Source organism: Orcinus orca, chromosome 20 (assembly GCF_937001465.1).
Source record: "Orcinus orca chromosome 20, mOrcOrc1.1, whole genome shotgun sequence".
Taxonomy (NCBI): domain Eukaryota; kingdom Metazoa; phylum Chordata; class Mammalia; order Artiodactyla; family Delphinidae; genus Orcinus; species Orcinus orca.
This window is the reverse complement of record NC_064578.1, coordinates 35,864,377-35,871,101: the sequence shown is the minus strand read 5'-3', so window position 1 is coordinate 35,871,101 and position 6,725 is coordinate 35,864,377.

Below are 6,725 nucleotides of genomic sequence, written 5' to 3'. Positions count from 1 at the left end.
AACTTCTAGGTCAATACTGGAGACATTACCTACCCACTTCTCCCTGTGCCATCTCAAGATGCAATCATTTTTCTTCCCTTGGGAGAGACGGACCAGGCAAGAGATGAAATGTGCCTTAACTTGAAAGCCCCAGTTTCCCAACTCTTTCCTCACCCACGGCCTCATTTGACCTTGACACAAATGTGTAGGGTGGGCGGGACAGGGGTTGTTTCCCTCCTCTGGCCAAGGAGATCCCATGGCTAGTTGGCGCCCAGCTGCAGCTGCTTTCTCAACTTCTGCAGTCTGGGTGCGGGTTTCCCTGGATAGGATGTAGCTGCCACTAGAGAAGAGAGCTCGCCCGTCTTGTTGACCTGGGACCCAGAGTGTGCTGGCACACGGCAGACACCACAGTTATCTTTTTTTTTTAACATCTTTATTGGAGTATAATTGCTTTACATTGTTGTGTTACTTTCTTCTGTATAACAAAGTGAATCAGCTATACATATACATATATCCCCATATCTCCTCCCTCTTGCGTCTCCCTCCCACCCTCCCTATCCTACCCCTCTAGGTGGTCACAAAGCACCGAGCTGATCTCCCTGTGCTATGCAGCTGCTTCCCACTAGCTGTCTATTTTATATTTGGTAGTGTATATATGTCCATGCCATTCTCTCACTTCGTCCCATCTTGCCCTTCCCTCTCCCCATGTCCTCAAGTCCATTCTCTACGTCTGTGTCTTTATTCCTGTCCTGCCCCTAGGTTCTTCAGAACCACTTTTGTTTTTTTTTAGATTCCATATATATGTGTTAGCATCCGTATTTGTTTTTCTCTTTCTGACTTACTTCACTCTGTATGACAGTCTCTATGTTCATCCACCTCACTACAAATAACTCAATTTCGTTTCTTTTTATGGCTGAGTAATATTCCATTGTATATATCTGCCACATCGTCTTTATCCATTCATCTGTCGATGGACACTTAGGTTGCTTCCATGTCCTGGCTATTGTAAATAGAGCTGCAGTGAACATTGTGGTACATGACTCTTTTTGAAGTATGGTTTTCTCAGGGTATATGCCCAGTAGTGGGATTGCTGGGTCATATGGTAGTTCTACTTGTAGTTTTTTATGGACCCTCCATACTGTTCTCCATGGTGGCTGTATCAATTTACATTCCCACCAACAGTGCAAGAGGGTTCCCTTTTCTCCACACCTTCTCCAGCATTTATTGTTTGTAGATTTTTTGAAGATGGCCATTCTGACTGGTGTGAGGTGATACCTCATTGTAGTTTTGAGTTGCATTTCTCTAATGATTAGTGATGTGGAGCATCCTTTCATGTGTTTGGTGGCAATCTGTATGTCTTCCTCGAAGAAATGTCTATTTAGGTCTTCTGCCCATTTTTGGATTGGGTTGTTTGTTTTTTTGATATTGAGCCACAGTTACCTCTTGATGGAGGGCATGAGTCTGGCCCTCTCTCCCTGACCATGGCCTCTGTAGAAGTTTGTCGGTGTCTGGAAAATCATTTTTTTTACCACTGTCATTTTATTGTTTCCCGGGCAACTGTTAAGCCTTTCTTTTTAGAATGCTGTTGAAAGGCTGTGAGAGCAGAATGTCCCAGTGTGAGAGCTATTAGAGGAGAGGCACCAACTGATGGTGGCCACCTGCCATTGAGAAATTCCTATCTCTGTACAGTAGGTGAAAAAGAGGGGGGACTTCATCCTTCCAGGAGCTCCTGATCTAAGCTTGCCACCTGCAGGAGGTGGTAGGGTCACAAAACTATTGGTGGAAAGACAAGCGAAGCTGGCAGAACTCTGCATCAGCAAAGTCCTTCACCTTGAATTCTGCCTCTCAGATAGGACAACTCGGAGACGTGTTCTACGCAGGAACCTCTCTCAGAAAATGGGTTCTTCCCAGGGGTGTGATAAAGGCCTTATGAGATGACAGAAGGACAAGCCCTTGGCAGGAAGGAACAAGTGTTTTACTGATACCCGGCAGTGGCATCATTATCTATTGTATCAGCCGCTATCAACTGCAACTGGCAGATGTTTTTATTTAGACTGCAGTGTTTTAAAATATTTGAATTTGTTACCAACACATTTGAAAACAGGATTTCAAATAAAATTTAGATATGTAGTTTCTCCTGAACACTAAGGCTACCTTCTCATGTGGCCAGTAATTGGCTGGAGCTAATTAGCTCTGCAATTTCTTGCTAATACGAGGTTCTTGCTTTCTCATAGTATGTGAGTATGTATGTATGTATGTGTGGCAAGCACTGTTGGTGCCCTGCCCACATCCCCTGGGCCTGTTCTGTCCCACACACCCCAGACCGACGGGGCTTCTGACCTCTCTGACCTGTGCATCATTCCCTCAGGGCTTTCTTTGGGCATTCTTAGCCCACCCAGTGGGAACCCCTGGGAGCAGCTCTCAAAAAGTGATGGTGGGAGTTGGTGGATTAATACCTCCACCAAGGCACAGTCTTAATGGTGGTTGAGGTCCTCAGCAGGCTTGAACTCCACTTGCCCCCAGTAGAACCTGCTTACACGCATGCCCTCATTGGCTCTCTCCCCTACCCTTTCCTCCTGGATTCCTGGGATCATCTCTCAAATAAGCGACTTGCACTTAAATCATCATCTCAGGATTTGCCTCTCAGGGATCCCAACCTAAGATGGTTTGCTTGACTCCATTTCAAAAGGGAAGTGAAAGGAAGACCCTGTAGCTGAACTTGCCTTACCTGGTATTTCCTAATCCAGGATCCTCCGAGATCACGTTTCTGGGGATGCTCAAAAAGGCACGTGACAAGCCACTGTTCCAGTGACCTTGGGCATCATTGAGCAGCATCAGGCTTGTCTCTGGGGTATTCGTGCCTTAAGATGATCTCCCCACAATGCGCTGGACTCTCAGGAGGCCATCACATCTGGACAGTGTCCCTTGACTACCTTCAATCTTCTCCGTACTGGTGGTGAGGAGGAAGGCAGACTCCAAACACATCTGTGCCACGTGTAAGCGACAACTGCTGATGGGTCTGTCACTTCTCCCAGCATCCCCTCTTCTGGTCTAAGAGCCACCTTTTTATTTTGAGGAGCCACTTCTCACCTGACCTCACTCTGTGAGGGCTGAGGGTGGGATGTGAACCCAGCTAAACCCAGCTAAAGCCAAAAGGGCCCTTAACATTACTTGGGGGTGGGTGGCTGACAGCCCAGGTGCTGGAGTGAGGTCTGCCACAGGGCACTCCTTACCAGCTGTGAGGCTGGGTAAGTCCTGGTCACCTTTCTGAGCCCCCATTTCTTCATCTTTTTCATGGACTTGTGAGAATGTAGATGATCTAATAATCAGAAAACGCTGAGCTTTAGTTCTGGGCTCATCAAAAGTGCTCAACCAAGAATAACTATTAATATTTAAATTATGAGGATTCTAGATGACTGAAGAAAAGTAGCAGAAGCACAGACATGAAACCTGAGCTAGAGTCTCTGAGCTGCCCTCTGGGCGCTTCTAGAGAACTCAGACTATGCAGATTATTCCCTTCTATTCCTCACCCCACCCCCACTCCTGAGTGTGTGAGTGGGGGTGTGTGTGTGTGTGAGTGTGTGTGTGTGTGTGTGTGTGTGTGTGTGTGTGTAGAACCACAATCAATTGAACATACTTCCTAAAGCTCAGCTAAGTGAGCTCCCTGCCAGGAACTTACGTGTGGCCAGCCAGGAATTGAGGCATCAAATAATATTTAATTTCACTTTTCCTTAAATATTATTGAATTCCATTCCCAGTAAATTTTCTTTTTGAGGCAGTTCAAGTAGAAAAAGAAATAGCTTAGATGCAAGTAAAAGAAGCTCATTCAATAAAAAGTCTTCAGCTAAATTCAAGGGACTGGGTGATTTTTTTGGTTTTTTTTCACATATGTTATTTAGCATAATAATTATCCTACATGTCCTTTTTTATTTCAGGGACTGCTTTTTCCATCCCCCTTGGGAAAGAGTTTTTAGCTTCATGGAGCATGAATTTTTTCACTTATCTAGTGATGATTAGGTATAAAAATCCCCTTTGGTAAGAGATTCCACCTTTAATGGTCTCTTCAATGAGCAGTTTTCTGTAACTATTGCATAAGCTTATTCATGGAAAAGTAATGCTCTTGTCTCTGGATCCTTTGTAACCCTGCTCCGACGACAGCACCTGCTGAGTGGCAGCTTGTGGATCTACAGAGCTGACATGGATTCCAGTCCTGAGCACCTCTCTTCCTTGAGCTTCCATTTTTTTTTTCTTTAATGGCATTTCTGTGTGACCCTGGAGCCAGACTCTGTCATTAGTTTGAATGTGTGACCTTGAATGAGTTACTTCTCTCTGGCTTATTTTCCTGATCTGTTAAATGAAGATAATATCATGATCTACTTCATAGGACTGTGGTGCAAATTAAATGTATTACTACTCAGATGAGTGCCCAACACATAGTGAGTACCAAACACATAGTAAATACTTTATATGCTAGTTTATCATCATCATAATCACTCAAGTGGACACTTTCAACATACACAGGCTGCCAAGGTGATAATCCAAAATACAATTCCCCTTGTGTGGAATCCCTCTACAGCAACCCAAAGTATAGCAGGCAGAGACTGCTAAGGTGAAGTTTGTTCACCTCTGTTTGCTTCACACATAGTAGGTATTCAAGAAATGCTAACTGTAAGTCTTACAAGAGCTCTTGCTTTCAGCTTAGCTCTTTGAAGAGTTTAAATATGCAAAGAAAAACCAATAAATTCATTCCTTAAACAAATATTAGTGCCTTTTGTGTGCTGGGTACTGTTCCAACCTCAAGCAAAGCTAAAGTATTGAATACCATGGACAAGTGACAAGGTTCTTACCCCGTCTATTGTCATGGGAGGTGACTGACGATGAACAAAGAAGTATCTATGTCATGTGGTAATAAGTGCTTGGAAAAAAATAAAAGTTGAAGGGGAGGGAAGTAAAAGAGGTCAGGATAGGAGGGGGGGGGTATGGAAATAGCCAGGATGAACTAGGAAATCCTCTCTATTGGGTGACATTTGAGCAGAGGCAGAGGGAAGTGAGGAAGTGAGGGAAAGCTGAGCCTTTTAGGTGGAGGAACAGTAAGTGCAAAGGCAGGAAGCAGGCAAGATCTTCTTGACTGTAACATTCCTTCCTTTCTCTCCATTATTTTCTCAATTTTCTCTCCAGCCTTGGAGCTAGAATTTCCCAAAGGCACAACACTGAGAGAACATATGGACTTTAGGAAAATCAGGGGTCAACTGCTTGGGAAGACTTGAAGTCATTAGCAAACTCCCATGTCACTAACTGCCCAGGACTTGTAGAGGCAGCTGCCACTTCCCAGTCAAATGTCCTGTTTAGTTCAGAGAATAGCCAATCACAGTCGCTAAACTGCTGATATTGCACATCAGCTAATTAAATTATTGCACGTTGCTGGTTGCAAGGCTAAAGCCAGCGGAGTGATTTGTTATTATTCTCTTGAAGAACAATCCGTGGGCAAAATATCGTTAGATTTTACTTTTCTAAAAAGCTGGGAGTGAAGTTATTTAATTAAGGTTGTGTCAAAGCATGGCTCCATTTTTCCCTTTGGCTCTTTTCTTTTCATTTCAAATATGGAGATGTTCCTCTTGGAAAAAAGTGTAAAGAAACTGGTTTGTCTCCATTATTGCTAAGGTACAAGTTTTATTTAATCAACCTATTCCCAATCCATATTGTAAACTTGCTATCAAGCCTCTTTTATGTAGGAAAAGTCTAATCAAATATAATCTATACCAGGGTGTAGCTGGACTTCATTTTGTGCCAAAATCTCAAGGAGAGACCATAGTCTGGGTAGGGACTTTGGGTATAATTCTTCATTTATTTGTTCAACTCATTTATTCACTGCATATTAATTGACCTTAATTTGGGCAAAATATTGTGCTAGGGGCTGAGTGTACAGTTAAAGAAAAGACAAAATTATAATTCCTCTTGCTGAAAGTCTTTGAACACTGAAAAACTATAAATAAAAGAGAAATGACTTGGTGCTACCAAATGTCATTTGTTACTCCTTAGAAATGGCCCCTCCTCCCAACTTGTCCAAACCTAATCTGCCCTTTAAACTCTTGCTCAGATCAAGTCTAATTCCATAAGACCTTCCCTGAATACTCCATTTCTTACTTGGAGTATATTTTTTGTTTTTTCCACCTGAGTTCTCTCTGAACAATCTGTACCACATAATTTTATGTTTAATTATATATTGTCTTATTTCCAAATTAGATTGCAACTTTTTTGAGGGCTCGGACCTTATCTTCTACTTCTTTGTCTCAAAACATCCACCACCTTTATGCCTCACATAGAGAAGGCACTCATTTGATTGGAAATAAGCAAACCTAATTTTCCTCAGATGATCTGATTTGACTACAAGAGTGTGCTTACATCCACCATCCATCCATCTATCCATCTTCAACCATTTATCTACCTACCATCCACCCATCTTTCCACCCACAGTTTATCCCTCTATTCACCACCCATCCATCCATCCATCAACCCATTGTCCATTAATCTTTCCATCCAACTACCTATCCACCATCCATCCATTTATCCATTCCCCAGAGAAAAGTTTATTAAAAGTTAGTTCAACTATGGCAAAATCTATGGTTTTAAAATCCTCTTATCTTATGACTAATATTAACTGCTCTATCAAAAATGTCAAAAGAGAGAATCAGCACAGAAAGTGAGGACCAGAAATGGGAGCACATGCAGATGATTGGCCTTGATGC